This window comes from Trichosurus vulpecula, chromosome 7 (assembly GCF_011100635.1).
Source record: "Trichosurus vulpecula isolate mTriVul1 chromosome 7, mTriVul1.pri, whole genome shotgun sequence".
NCBI lineage: Eukaryota > Metazoa > Chordata > Mammalia > Diprotodontia > Phalangeridae > Trichosurus > Trichosurus vulpecula.
In genome coordinates, this window is record NC_050579.1 from 170596738 (window position 1) to 170612549 (window position 15812).

The following is a 15812-nucleotide window of genomic DNA, read 5'->3' on the forward strand; positions in this document are numbered from 1 at the left end:
AGTGAACAGAGTACCGAACCTGTAGTCAGGAAGACCTGAGTTCAACTCCGGCTTCAGACACTTACTAGCTGTGTGACTGTGGACAAGTCACTTAATCCTGTTGTAAAATGAACTGGAGAAGGAGATGGTAAACCGCTCCAGTATCTTTGCCAAGAAAACCCAACAAGGGGTCATGAAGAGTTGGACGTTACCGAAATGCCTGAACAACAGCAATTCCCACCAAAGTTCAGGCCCTGACAGGCCGTCTAACATCCAGACTTTTCTGCTAATCTTTTAGCTGATCTCTCTGTCTCTAGTCTCTTCTCCCACTCCAGGACTTATGGATTAAACTTCCAAAAGTCACTTATTTGATAATTTCATTCCCATGGTCAAAGATCTTTATCATATAGAAGCTATAGACATTCAAAATCTTGACTTAATATTTAAGCCCAATACTAATGTGACCCCAAACTTATCTTTCCAGGTACTTACTAATCCACTGTGCCTCCCCTATGTGAACCTTTTTCTCCCTAGCCACACTGTCCTACCCACTGTTGTCTGAACCCATCTTGCATTTTCCAACCTCTGTATCTTTGACCACACCACTTCCCCTGCTGGATTATCATCACCCCTCTCTTCTTATCTAAATTATAACTACCCTTTAAGGCCCAGTACCAGGTTCTTCTCTCCCATGAAGCCATCTCTGACCACTTCAGCTCATAGTGATCCCCTGAATTTATAGCATGTATTATCATGGTACAGTGGGAAGAACACTTATGTAAGAAATGCATTTGAGGCTAGAAATGGGACTCAAATTTTAGCACAAAATTGCGCTATTTATATTCATCATATATTATTTTCCCCCATAATGCAAGAAGAAGAGAAATATTGGAAAAGAATTAAGTAAAATGAAACCCAACAGGAATGCGAGGATGCGAGGTTGTGTGTGTGTGTGTGTGTGTGTGTGTGTGTGTGTGTGTGTGTGTGTTGGGGGAGGTAGGGAGAGGACTGCCCTAAAAAGACAACATGTGAGAAAATGGTTTTGTATTTCAGATTTAAATGGATAGGTTTAATATTTTGGTAAAGAAACTTCTTTTAAATTTAAACTTTTAAAAAATTTGTGGTTTTAAAAAACTCATGTACATATAGTTTAGTGAAAGGCTGTGTGGTATAGTGGAAAGAGATTAGCCCTAGAGTTAGAAGACCTAGATTCAAATTTCAGCTCTGTTACCTATTACCTGTATGACTTTAGGCAAGCCACTTTACACTCCCCCTAAGTTTCTTTCTCTGAAAAATGAGGGGGTTGGATCCTATCCTTCCAGTTCTTGATCCTGTGATCCCCTGATAACCAGTCAAGTGGGTAATTAATAAATATTTATTAAGCACCTGCTATGTGTGAGGAAGGGCCACCTAGGTGGTGCAGTGGATAGAACTCCAGGCCTGAAGTCAGGAAGACCTGAGTTCAAATGTGACCTCAGGGACTTACTAACTTTGTAACTCTGGGTAAGTCACAACTCTGCCTCAGTTTCCTCATCTGTAAAGTTAGCTGGCGAAGGAAATAGCAAACCACTCCAGTATCTTTGCCAAGAAAACTGTATCATGTTAAGGGCTAGAGATACAAAGACAAATATGAAGCAGTCCCTGCTCTCAATGAACTTATATTCCAAAGGTGGAGACAACATCTCTATATGCAAGTACATGCAGAATATACAGAAAATGAATACAGATAGTTTCAGAAGGAGAGCATTATTACCTGGGAAGATGAATAAGGACTTCATGTAGAAGTGGTCATTGAGCTGAATCTTGAGTGAAATCAGAATCCAAAAGGACGAAGTGAGGAAGGAATGCATTCCAGAGATGGGGGCAAAATCAGCTGAACCTTAGAGTGTACGTTGGGGAGTAATGCAGAAGGACCCTGGATAGTTATGGAGAATAATTAGATTCAAAGAGCTCATATTTTTTCAAACTAGACTCAGTATCAGATGAGTCCTGGTAGACAGCTCAGACTGCTATGGGAGAGCATGGTGTATGTGTGTGTGGGGGGGCAGGGGGTGTGTACTGCAAATCATCTGGAAAGGGATTCCTGCCCTTTAAAGGTCTTCATTCAGTTCTTTGTGTTGACCATGTGTATGAATGTTGTTTTCACTAGGAGGTAAATGCCTTTGATTGATCTGAAACAACTCAGGTTAATTTTTACAGGATCTGGTTAGTTGTGTTTTCCTCATCATGACTTTGATGCTGGATCCTTGTCTTCTAACATGTGAATGATGGCTAACTACTTAAGAGGAGCAAAGAATTGGCAAAACACTTTCAAATAGAAAGTATATGGTCCAAATCCATATACTTGGCAAGCAACTCATTCCAAGTCTTGAAGTTTATTCCCATAGTGTTGGTGTAACTTGCAAAGGTTGGAAATGTCAGGTAATGGTAGCCGCTGTATCTCAGCCTAACTAAACTCTGTTGTAGCCCATGGCAAAGGCTTACATAGACAATTTTCATTTTGTGTGTGTGTGTGTGTTTTAAATTCTTTTCAAAGAATTTGCCCTTTTTTGTCCCCTAACTCTCCCTGCTCTTACTTCATGTCTCTGTTGGGAAGTTTCTTGCCTCAGGAATCCAGGCAGGTGTCAGTTCTGAAGACTGTCTTGAGGAGTGACTCCAGCATATCCCAGGACTGGGGCTAGGGATGTGACCTCCTTAGGAGTCCTGGCACCTAATGTTTCTGGCCCATAGGAAGCAAGGACTAGATCTAGGAGATCTCTGGAGTTCTGCCAAACAAAAGGAATTGCTCTAAAAAGCTCCCCAAGGATTGTCCTTCTCTTCCTCCTCTCAAATTTCTAGATAAACCAAAGCCAACACTTTCTTTTTAAAAAAAAAACTAGATTTTTATTAACATCTTTTGTTTTGACATGACCTATATTTTCCCATACATCCTATTCCCTCCCTCTCTTGAAGAGTCATCTCTTGTAACAAAGATTTTTTTTAAAAAGAAAAAAATGTTCAGCAGAACCAATCAGCACATAAAAAAATCTGATGTTATATACCGTATTCCTCACTTGCCAACCCTCACCTCTGCAAAGGATTTTTTTGGGGGGATATCTTTTCATAATTGTTCTTTATAATTTTACAAACTTAATTTTCTTTTTTTGGGTCATTTTCAGTTTAGTTGATGTGTTTTGCTTTTTTACATCACGTACATGTACAGATTACTCCCACTTTGCAAGAGTTCTCTTATAACAAAGTAAAACAGTTAAGTAAAATTAATAATAGAATGACCTTGTAGGAAAGTGAATGCAACTTTTCACGTTACCTCTCTATTTAAAAAAAATTAACAAATCTGTTTTCTCTCCCTCCTACTCCTTACCCCATTGCAAAAAGAAAAAAGAAAAAGAAAAAAAATAATTCTTCTAACACATATTTGTTGTCAAGCAAAACAAATTCTCCAAATGGCTGTGTTCAGAAATATAGATGCTTCTCATTCTTTACCTTAAATCCCTCACCTCTCTGTAATGGACAGCATGTTGTATCACTGATTCTCAGGAATCACGAATGGTCCTTGTATCGGTCAGTTCTCACAGCTCTTTATATTCAGTTATTTCGTGGTGGTTGTTCTTTCCACTTATGTTGTAGTTGTTACATACATTGTTTTTCTGGTTCTGCTTACTTCGTTTTGCATTAAGTCATAGAAGCCAGGCCATGTTCCTCTGTCTTCATCATAAAAGCTAACATTTTCAATGTGAAAATAAACAACTGTAACTGTACAATTCCAAGACAATGTCTGCATGAAACCACAAAGGATTATCCAATACAATGAAGGAAATCTGTTGGGCAGATAAAACAACCAGCTGATTGAATTTGACATCTTAGTCTCAAAAAAAATTTTTTTTTGTTAGTGTTGTACAGACAATCCTTTCCTTGTGGTTCTTGGCTGCCTTCCTTTCTTGCTTTATGAAGTTTTGGAAAATAGCTGCTCTTTACAGCTTTGAATATAATAAGCCATTTGCTATCTAAAGCAGTAAATAAGTATTTATCATTACTAATTTCATGATCAGTCATAAGCATTTATGCATCAGTTTTTTCCTCTTGTTGACAGGCATTAATTTTTACCTGGCATGGTGCACGGACAAAATAACCATCTTCATTTGAAAGGAGCAGTCATATCTTTTGCTTGCTTTACCACCTCATTGTGACCAATCAGCTTCTTTTTCCTCTTGTAGACTTCAACACCTTGAAATGCCATGTTAATTAATTGCTACTGCACAGAATTATAGAGGCAATATAATAAGATTATGTTTTTAGAGGGCCTTCAAAAAGGAAAGCTATTTTTCTTCCTTTGTTTGGATTTATTATTATGATTATTTTGTTATTGCTGCTTAGAATGAAATGTATCCCTTCCTGTTTGATTGGAGCTCTCCATGAGAAGTCACTTTTGGCTCATTAAAACAGAAACCACGTCCCCATGGTTTCACTTTTACCTTTGACAAATTGCATCTGAAATGTTTTGCAGCAATAGGCTAAACACAATTTTCAACTTTGCAAGGGATATAGGCTCCAGCAGTGGTGACAAGTTCGTCTTATTTCTGTCAAGATGAGTTTACCTCAAGTAAGTAAGCCTTATGGAATCAGGCCTAGTGCACACATAGGTTCTTCCCAAAGAACTGCCCTGTATAGGAGACCTGACAACTGGAATTTCTCTGATGGCTGGGATTTCTAGATGATGGTGGTCAGAAAAATGATGGTCTGAGTCCTTTATTTGGTAGCATTGGAACGTTAAGTGGAAGGAGTAGGAGTAATTATGTTAAGTTAACGTGAACTCCAGGGATGAAGAAACAGGTCTCTTTTTCATATCAGGGTATTTTCTTGGGATTTGGTGTCTCTCAAGAAAATGAAAACCTACAGGTTGAGAATTGAAAATGAATGTATTTAATATGTAGAGCTATTGCTAATGTGTATATAATATAAATGACTAATGCAGGGGACCATTAAAGTAATTATTCTTCATTTTTTACTGGTTAAGAAACCAAGGATATCCTGGAAGGTACATATATTCATGTATATACACACATAACTGTATAGAAATAGCCACATATATGTACACATAGATCTACACATGCACGCATATCTGGCCTACCCCACCTGTGTCTTGGATCTGGAACAGTGACCCCCAACTTTTGGGCAGTTGCAGTTCTTTATCACTGAATTTTGAGATATCCACCTTCCCCTTTAAAAATGCTACATTGCATACATTTTTAAAAAATCCAGTTGAACAATTTTTGTTTTGAGTATTTTGCAACACTCTTTGAGAGATAATTGAAGACATTCTCAAGTGAGTGAGGTCAAGTGGTACAGGGGAAGAGTGCTACATCTGGAGGTCAGCTCTGCTATTCACTACCTGGATAACCCTGGACCAGTCATAGCATCATAGATTTACAGCCCAAAGGGGACTTGGAGGTCAGCTTCGTATTTTATAGATAAAGAAACTGAGGCCCAGAGAAGTTAAGTGACTTGGCCAGGGCCAAATAGGTAGTAAGCAGTACAGTTGGGATTTGAACCCAGGTCCTCTGACTTTAGGTTGAACACTTTCCCCCAATGTACCATATTCCTTCCTAGGAGTCAATTTTCTTATCTGTAAAAAGGGAGGGTGATTTTGGGTTGGGCTAGCTGACCCATAAAATCCCTTCCACCTCCAGATCTAAGATCCTACAGTTACTTGTTTAAGGCTAAAGAAGCAAAGATGATGTCTTTCTGGAGTGTGAGGCGGTTAGGTAGTCAGTTAGCAACTGTTCAATGGCCTGTGGGAATGGTAAAAGAGGGAAGACCCACCAATGGGACCTTGGTTGGAAGGAAACGGGGGATTTTTATATTGTGTTTTACACTTGAAAAATATATTTCTTATTCTGAGAGAGGGATGATTTGGAGTAATTCTTCTATGAGTTCTTCCTCTTCTCCATTTTTAGTACCAGATGGTTTAGAGCAGGGGGTCTTAACCATTTTTGTGTGCATCAAGGATCCCTTTGGCAAAATGGTGAATGAAAATGTTTTAACATGAATAAAATAAAATACATAGGATTACAAAGAAAACAAATTGTGGTGAAATAGTTACACAAACATATATATTTTAAAAATTCATGGATCCCAGGTTGAGTATGTCTTCAGTGTTCTTGAGGATGTTTGTAATCCCCTGATCTGAACAAAACCAACACTAAATCAAAATAGTGTATGTGGAGACTGGATCCCCTAAAAATCTCTGCCTTCATCCTCTAATCAGCTCTCTTTAAGAAAGCTTATTTCTGACTCCATACATAATGATCGATGACTTCCAAGGTTCCTTCAGCTCTAAATCAACGATCCTGACACACCTCAGAAAGATACTGGCTAGTGTATGTGTCTTGTGTTGTTTTGTGATTCAGTGTGTTTATATGTCCTTGAGTTGGACAGGTTTTTAGTTTTCAGGAAATTTGAAAAGGAGCAGACCCAACAATTTTGCAATTAGTTGGAATCCTCTTGCTGTGATGCCTGGGGTGTGACTTGGGCAGACATCTGTACAATCTCTTTTTGCAAGTATCATGAAAGAACACATTGCTAACCAAGGACTCTTAAATTAGTGGAACCTGTGTCCCATTGTTCGTTTCCTGACCTACACGAGACGAGTTATTTTAGCACTGTTATTACTACTAGTTTATAAAGCCATATCTAAACTTGTACACTTGATTGTAAGATAGATTTGAATTGTGCATTAGGTTGATCACTATGTATATAAATCTGTGAAAATCTGTATATTTGGTCTCAATGCTCCATGTATCTGATGTGTAAATGATCATTAATGGATATGAAATTGCTTGAGTTCTGTGTCTTTATTCCAAATGCGTCCAGCTCTTTAGCAACAGCAACAAATTTTATTGATTCCTTTTGTTTTTCTTGCAGTATTTTCTGGAAAAAATTGCCCTCACTGAAGCCTCCATTATAGTCCCTGCCCACCCCTCCAAACCTCCAACAAATAAAGATTAGGCAAAAACAGCTGATATAATCCAAGTCTGACAATGTATATACCATTGTGCCGCAGGAGTCCTCAGCCTCTTTCAAGGAGGAAGGGATGTTTGATTATCAGTTTCCTGGAACCATTCAGGTTTTTCAGTGGCTCAGTTTGTCTTCCTTTTACTGATTTTTTGCATGTCTATTGTCTTCATTGTGCACATCATTTTTCTTAGATGAAATATTTATTAAATGCTTACTGTGCCCTGGGTATGGTGTTCAGTGCTGTGTATATAAATCCTGAAAACAAGACTGTCCCTTCTCTGAGGGAGCTTACCTTCCAATTCTGCTTATTTTACTTTGTACTAGTTGATTATATCTTCCCATTAAAAAACCTCACTTCGTAGCTACATAATAATATTCTATTACATTCTTGTACCCCCCTTTTCAGCTACATAATAATAGAATATTGTTATCCATGTACCACATTTTTTTTAGCCATTCCCAAATTGATGGGTATCAATGTTGTCCCCAGTTCTTTGCTACTGCAAAAGTTCCACTATCAATATATTCGTGTATATCATTTAACCTTTATTTCTTTATTTCACATCCTTGGAGTATACAACCAGTAGTGGGATCACTGGAACAAAGAGTATAAATGTTAGTGACTTCTTTTTGTTTTATTCCAAATTGATATCCTAAATCATGGGACCAATTCATAGCTCCAACAGTGGTGTAATAGTGTACCTTTCTTCCTATAGACCCTCCAATGTGAAGTGTTCCTGTATTTTTTCATCTTTGCCCATTTATAGAAAGAGAGGTGAAATCTCAGTTTTAAAAATTTGAATTTCTCTTGCTATTACTGATGTTCATGGGGTCATCTCTAGTTTGTAAATCTTCATTTGAGAGCTATGTGCTCTTATCTTTTGACCATTTATCTACTAGGGAAATGTGCTTCTCTTTTGCAAATGCTTTAATTTTTACGTGTGATGAGTTTTCACATTCATCATTTTCTTAATCCCATAGATGAATGGATCCGGAGTTGGGGGAATATTTATGTATTTGTAAGGTCCTTGATCTAATTAATGCAGGTATTAAGTTAATGGACGTTAACTCTGATAAATTTTAAAGGGAACATTTGCCTTGGAAAATCACAGATTTCCTCCGTCCTTCACTATGCTTCTCAGTTGCTCACCTGACATTCCTTTAAGGATATTTTGGGGAATGACTTATATCACTCATTGCCACCAGTAGTCCTTGTTCCCCTCTATTTTTCCCTTTTATTTGTAACTTGTTTTCAACTGGAAAATTTAAATATAGTTTATATGAGGACTTTCATCTACATCTGTCAGTGGGCTTTATACACTATCAACCAATTCAGTTCAGTTCACTAAACATTTATTAAATACCTATTATGTGCCAGGAGCTGTTCTAAGCACTGGGGATACAAAAAAGGCAAAAGACAGTCCCTTTCTTCGAGTAGCTTACAATATAATGGGGGGAAAAGCAGGCAACCAAATATATACAAAACAAGCTGTATATAGGATAAAAAGGAAGTATAAGAGAGGAAAAGTACTGGAATTAAGAAATGTTAGAGAATGCTTCCTGTAGAAGGTGAAATTTTAGTTGAGATTGAAATGAAGTCAGGGATGTCAGTAGTCGGAGTAGAGGGGGAGCATTCCAGGCATGGGGGCCCACCAGTTAAAATGTCCAGAACCAAGAGATGGAGTGTCTTATTCATGGAACAGCCAGGAGGCCAGGGTCACTGGTTTGAAGAGCACAGGTGGCAGAGTAGGGTGTAAGAAGACTGGAAAGCTAGGTTTCAAAGGCTTTTAAATGCCAAATAGAGCATTTTGTGTTTGGTCTTGGAGGTAAAAGAAAGCAACTGGAGTTTATTGAGTTGGGGGGTGGGGAGTGACATGGTCAAACCTGCTTTTTAGGAAAATCGCTTTAGTAACTGAATGGGGAATGTATTAGAGTGGGGAGAGCCTTGGGGCAGGCAAGACTGTTGTAGTTAAGATGTAATGAGGGCCTGCACTAGAGTGGTGGCAGTATCAAAAGAGAAAGGGGGGCATGTTCTGGAGATGCTGCAGAGGTGAAATTGGCAGGTCTTGGCAACAGCTTGTGTGTGCAACGGCACAATAAAGAGTTTGGAGTCCGAGCCTGAAATCAGAAAAGGCATTTATTATTCATTCTCATGAGAAAGGACACCACCCAAGCAGTAGAGGTTGGGGGCGCTTTAATTATATTTTACATTTATTTGGTCTGAATAAATGGGTACATCCCCTGAACAGAGCAAGGGAAGTACCAAGGACTCAGATGGACGCCAATCCTTTTATAGACCCTCCTTTCGAATCTCCTGCCAGGCTCTTCATTGGCCAGATACAAACACCTGACTGCTTACATCATGCCCTCCTCTAAGCATGAGTACAAGCCTCTGACCTTTCACCCGACCGACCTGAGACCTGGTCTCTGCCAGATCAGAGCTCTGATCCGAAGCAGCTCCAATCAGTCACCTGACCCACACTTTGCCAAAGCTGTGGGGAAGGGGGAGGAAGATGGACGCTCCCAACTGTGGAAATAAAACCACTCCTTCATCTCTTACAGCTTGGATATGGGGGGTGATGGACAGTGAGGGATCCAGAATGACTGCTAAGTTGTGAGCCTGAGGGATTGGGAGAATGGTCTGTCCTCTGCAGTAATACGGAAGGTGGGAGGTGGAGAGTTTTAGGGGGAAAGATAATGAGTTTTGTTTTGGGCATACTGAGTTTGAGATGTCTACTGGACATCCAGTTCCAGATGTCTGAAAGGCAGTTGGAGATGAGAAATTGGAGCTCAGGAAAGGGAGATTTGAGAATCATTGGCATAGACATGGAGCTGATGAGACCACTAAGGGAAGCAGTGCGGAGGGAAAAGAGAAGAGGACCCAGTGTAATTTAAATATGGCCACTTTGTCTCACCTGTCAGGTATGGAAACCCAGCTGCTGTTGTTGCATGGTTGTTTTTCAGTCATATCTGACTTTTCGTGATCCCATTTGGGGTTTTCTTGGCAGAGATTCTGGAGTGGTTTGCCATTGCCTTCTCCAGGTCATTTTACACATGAAGAGCTGAGGCAAACAGGGTGAAGTGACTTGACCAGGGTCACACAGCTACTAAGTATCTGAGGCCAGATTTGAACTCAGGAATATGAGTATTACTGACTCCGGGCCCAGCACTCTAACCATTGTGCCACCTAGGTGCCCCTGGAAACCCAGCTACAAAGAATTGAAAAGAACAATTTTAAGTCTCACTATATATTAATCTTGAGGTTGAGCATGGATTGTTCAATCCTTAATTTCCACTCAGGTGTGGCCTGATAAATGTCATACCCTCATAACTTTTAAGTTAAGAGGCTGATTTTTTGCTTGTTACTGTTCTTGCATTATGAATACACGGTCACCAAGTGACAATTATTTATTACAGTCCCAGGGTCTCCTGTGTGTTTTTCCTGAGTCCAAGATGGTGGTTCTCTGCTCTGAAAGATGTCGATGGAGGACGTGGACAAGGATTCCACAAGCTAGAAAGAAAAAGATGATTTTATAATCTGTATAGTTAGCGGGAATGCTCACATTGATGAACTCATAGGTTCATTGGTACATTTGAGTATTAATAAAAAGAAAAATTTTACGTTAACAAACTTAAGCAAAACTACCCAGTTATTAAATTTAAAGTTTTTTTGTAGGAACTTTTAAAACAACTCAGAAAGCTAGCTGTGGTGTGTAGTGGAGGCAGAACAAGCCTCAGGGTCAGCAACACCTCGGTTTAAGACCTACTTGACACATATTGGCTATGTGACCCTAGGCCTGTCACTTAACTTCTCAGTACTGCCATAGACAATATGCCCAGACTACAATTTGAAGTTTAGGGGTTGATCTGTATTGACAGATGGAGCTTCTTCCCTGGGGATTCCCTCTACCAGTGAAATAAAGTTTTGGTCAAAACCAAAAAACTCTTATTGTATATTAGGTAATTTTTTTCACTATCATTTAACTGTTATAAATTCCACCATTATGCAGGTAAATGTTTAATGATTGACTCTCCAAAGTCAAAGACATGTTTTTAAGTTTAATTTTGCATTAGTGACATTTCTTTCTATCACAATGAACTGAACAATAAATCAAGCTCTGATTTGCAGCTTTTTGCCAATTTCTGAGGTGTCAATGAATGCTCACAGTGAATTTCTTTTTGTAAATTTTTTATTCATTTTAAACTTAAATGCAAAATGAGAAAAAGGGAACATTTCCATGTGCACAGCAGAACATAAGAGAGGATTCAATATAAAACAATAAATTTCCATTTCTAGAAAACCTATATAACAAATGCTACACATTGTTTTCAAAGCTTCCTTGCTTTTCTTTGCTTCTCTCTAGGTTTTCTTTTGTTCTCCTTTGTGCGCTTTTAACTTTTTTTCCCCTCCCCCTTCCTCCCTCCCCCAATGAAAATTTAGCAATCCTCTCTGGGTGCTGGTTCCAGTATACCCCTGAACAACTTAACCCAAATCTGATATATTTAGATCCTGACACAAATACCAAACTTTGAAAGCCAGCCTGCTTGTCTTAACTAGAAATCAGAACTCTCCAGGGTCCTGTTGCTCTGGGCTTTTAGTTCAGCGTCACAGCACCTCTAGGCACTGATTCCAATGGCTTTGCATACTGAGGCCAAGTCTTTGCTTTGCCCACTTCCAAGAAAGAATCCCACTCCATATTTCCAGTTAATTGCCATATGTTGTTGATTCTACCTCTACAACATTTCTCCTACTCACCATAGCTACCAAACAAGAGCAGGCTCTTATCACATTCCTTAAAGTCTGTTTCAATAACCTCCACTTTGGTCTTCCTGTTTCTTGTCTCTGCAGTCTCCAGTCATTCTCCAAAGGACTACCACTTAAGGTAGATGGACCTTCTCATTCCCCAGTTCAAAAAAGCTTCAGTGGCTCCTTAATGCTTCTAGGACTAGGGTTCTTCAGTTGGGGTCTGTGGAACTTACTAAAAATTTTTTTTGATAATCATATTTCCTCTGTAATCCTATGTATTTTATTTTATGCCATCAGTCAGCTACCATTTATTAAGCACCAACAGAGCACAGGGTCTGGAGTCAGGAAGACCTGAGTTCAAATATGACCTCAGTGTCGACCTGAAAGTTTGGTTAAAGGAGGCAAACAAGCTAGGTGATATGTAAATTCATGATGTTTGTTCCCTTTAAGCTAGTGGAGCTTGTACATACAAGCAGCCAGACTGCCTGAACAAAGAAATAAGAAGGTTCTCATACATTTTCAGTCCTAACTCATCATGCCTGCATTACTTCACTTTTATGATCCCCATGTATGTTTAACCATGATACAAGACAAGGATTTTCCTTAATGGAATAGATTGTAAATACAATAAGTCAAGATAGTTGACAAGGTGTCAATTGGAATTACAACCCAGGATCTCTGTGTTTAATTTACCATTAACATTCCATAACATAGTATATGCCCATAAAATATTAAGATAAAAAAGTCACATTATTCAAGATAATTTCTCGGGTTAAAGGTCTAATGGCTTTAGACAGAGGAAAGAATGTTCTTAAGTCAGCCTGATCTGGCCTTGTTGACATAAGAAGAGGCATTTTCTGAGTTTACTCAGAGGACAAAGAAGTTTAGGTTCAGCTGGTTAATCAGTTCAGTCTCTTCCTCTGGTTAAAGTTACAAAAATGATATTAAATGATCATCATCAGACACTTACCAGTTGTATGACCTTGGACAAGTCACTTAACCCTCTTTGCCTCAGTTTTCTCATCTGTAAAATGAGTTGGAGCCTCATTTTACTGGATACCACTCCAGTATGTTTGTCAAGAAAAGACCAAATAGGGTCACAAAGAGTCAGACACAACTGAAAATGACTGAACAACATATGCTGAGCACTGGGAATTCAAAGGCAAAAAAACAAAAAACAAAAAACAAACAACAAAACAAACCAGTCCCTGCTCTCAAGGAGCTCACTGTCTAATGGGAGAGACAACATGTAAATAACTGTGTACAAGTGAGACATGTACAGGCTAAGAAGGAAGAGCATTAGGATTAAGGAGAATGGGAAAAGGCTTCCTGAAGAAGATGGGACTTAACTTGAGACTTGTTACTATACAGAGAAGCCCATATTTTTGCCAGATTGCCAAAGGGAGCCATGACACGCTTAAGTGTAAGCAGTACAAAAGTGGAAAGAACCCCTGCTCTATGATAAAATATAACTTGGTGGCAGTGGCATAGTGTTAAAAACTTTCCAAGCTCAGGCTGTCATCCTGCTTTCCAGCTGTGACACCCCTTCAGGCAGCCAAACTGGCCGGCCCACTTGTATTCCTTAAACCTGACATTTTGTCTCCTCATGTCTGTCAAACAAACCATCACTCTTGCCTAGAATGTCCTCCCTCCCTCACTCATTCTGTTCCTCTTGGTTTCTTTTAAGGCTCAGCTAAGTTGTTATTCCCAAGGAAGCCTTCCCTGATCTTCCAGTTGCTCGTGTTCTTATCCTTTTCAAATCATCTTCCATTTTAAAAAATGTGTATGTGTTGTATGAGCTATTCCCTTTTGGTCTCTTTCCCTGATAGGAGATATGGCTTGTGACAATCCTCTGGCATAAGGGAATCCCTCTTGGGAGGTGGGAGGTTGCCCTTTTTGTCCAAGGCCCCATCTGAGGTGTGACTATTGAAAGGGAAAGTTCCTGTCTGGGGGCCAGGTTTAAGTCTAAGAAAGGCCCTTTGGCCAGCCAGAGACATGGAAGGAAACAAGCCTCTTAAAGACTCTGATTGCTGTGAATAATGTCATAACAATAGAGGCCCATTCAATATTCAAATTTTATTGACAAGTAATAGAGAAGAATGGGGGAAAGGGGAGAAGGGGACTATATATACAAGTCACAGGCACACATACATTTGTAAACAGAATAAAACTCACATAAGGGTGGCATCATACTGGAGATCGCAGGGGCACGGATCCATTCAGCTGGTCCCTTCAGGTGGGAAGGCTTGGTCTCATAGGAGTGGCATGCACCCAGGCAGGAGAGATGTATTCCCCCAGTGCCTTTCTGAGACTGGGATACTTAAACCCTGATCTTGGTGGCTGCCCAGAGCTGGCTGGTTCACATGTTCAGGGCACATAGGGGATTTTTGAGGTACATAGGTGCGGGGGGTGGGGGGGGTGGTGGGAAGATGTACTGGTAATTGGTAAGATACTAGCTTTGGACACTCAGCTGTATTAACCTTAAAATATTATTGTCAGTAGTTTTCCATGGACTAATTTTATAGCAATGGTTGCTATGCATAGATGCTATGAACTACAGCCTTCCTTAAGAGAGCTCAGTCATCTCTAGTTGCCCTAATCTATATTTTGTCGCTGGACCCAGATGGCTTCAGAGGAGAGAGTGAGGCTGGTGACTTTGCATAGCCCTGCCTCACTTAAATCCAATTCACTTGCAAGTCATGGCATCACCTTCCTGATGTCATGGTCCTCTTTGAGAACGAAGAACAAACAGCAACGACGATCCTTAAGAGAAGACTTTTATGGTGGTCTCAAGACCACTAGGCCTTATCTTACAATAAGTTCTCAAACTTTTTGGTTGCAGGACTCCCTTATACTTTTAAAAATTATAGAAGACCTCCCAAAATCTTTTGCTTATGTGGAACACATCTATCGATATTTTCTATATTAGCGATGAAAATATCTTAGTATTATTATGAAAACCCAGGCCAAACTTTGAGAACCACTGGCCTAATGGAATCAGAGCCATCCTTGGATTTAGGAAGATTTGGGTTGATGTCCCATTTCTGATGCAAACTGTTGATGTGAAGCTGGGCCTCTCAACCTCTTAATGCCCTCCCTAGGAAATTCCCTAAGACTATTAGGTCCTGAGCAGTTATCATCAATGTGAGAGGGAGTTCTACAGATAAAAGAAAAGCATGGGTCTAGTATCTCTTTCACAGCAGTTCCCAGTGCTTGGCATACTCATAAACATTTGTGTTGGAAATACGCTTGACACTGAAATTCAGGTATTAAGGGCAATTTATTATTATTGAGGAATCCAAAGGAATTGGAAACATTCCTGGCCAGAAGCAGACTCTGCCCTTCTTTAGGAAGAGGGATTGGGGAATACAGGAGTGAGACCAACTTTATTCTGTTAGACTGATGTAGATTGCTGCACCATCAGCTCAGTACCTCCGTTCAGAAAATGGATTGGTCCACTCCCTTCTGGGTTACAATCTTCCCTACAGGCTCCCCACATGCAACTCCTTGGTATGTCCCTTCCTCCCAACATATGTCCCATGTTCAAAAATGGTGGAAAACTCCTCCTTCTGGGTGTGTAAGGTAATATCCGATTAGTCAATTAAGCATGCATGGTAGCCATTTGACCCAATTTTCTCTTCAACCTTGACTGTTATCTGGCCAGTTTAGACCAGTTTTCCTAACATCCTGAATCTGTGGTTTCTGCAGAACCACAAACTTTATTCTGATTGGCTGAGGATCCCTCATCCTGGTTAATATTTACTCCTTCTTTGTGCAGGCTGACAATTAATTATTCTGCGGAACTTAATTAACTCTTCTGTGGAAACCTAACTTTCCCTAACTTTTGCCAATCTCTCACAATTTGTTTAGTTGAGTTGAAGATCTAGCCTTTTCATTGCTTCTGAGCTAATCAGAGGAAAGCTTCCTGTTCTCCTACTTGAAAATTTTCTTTTCTGTGAAGCAGAAACAGAAAAAAAGAAAACCATTTAGTAGCATGACAGGGTTATGAACATACATTTCCTTTGATTCAGCTCCCCTTCTAGTATGCCTTCTAGCTCCAAAATTCTATTAT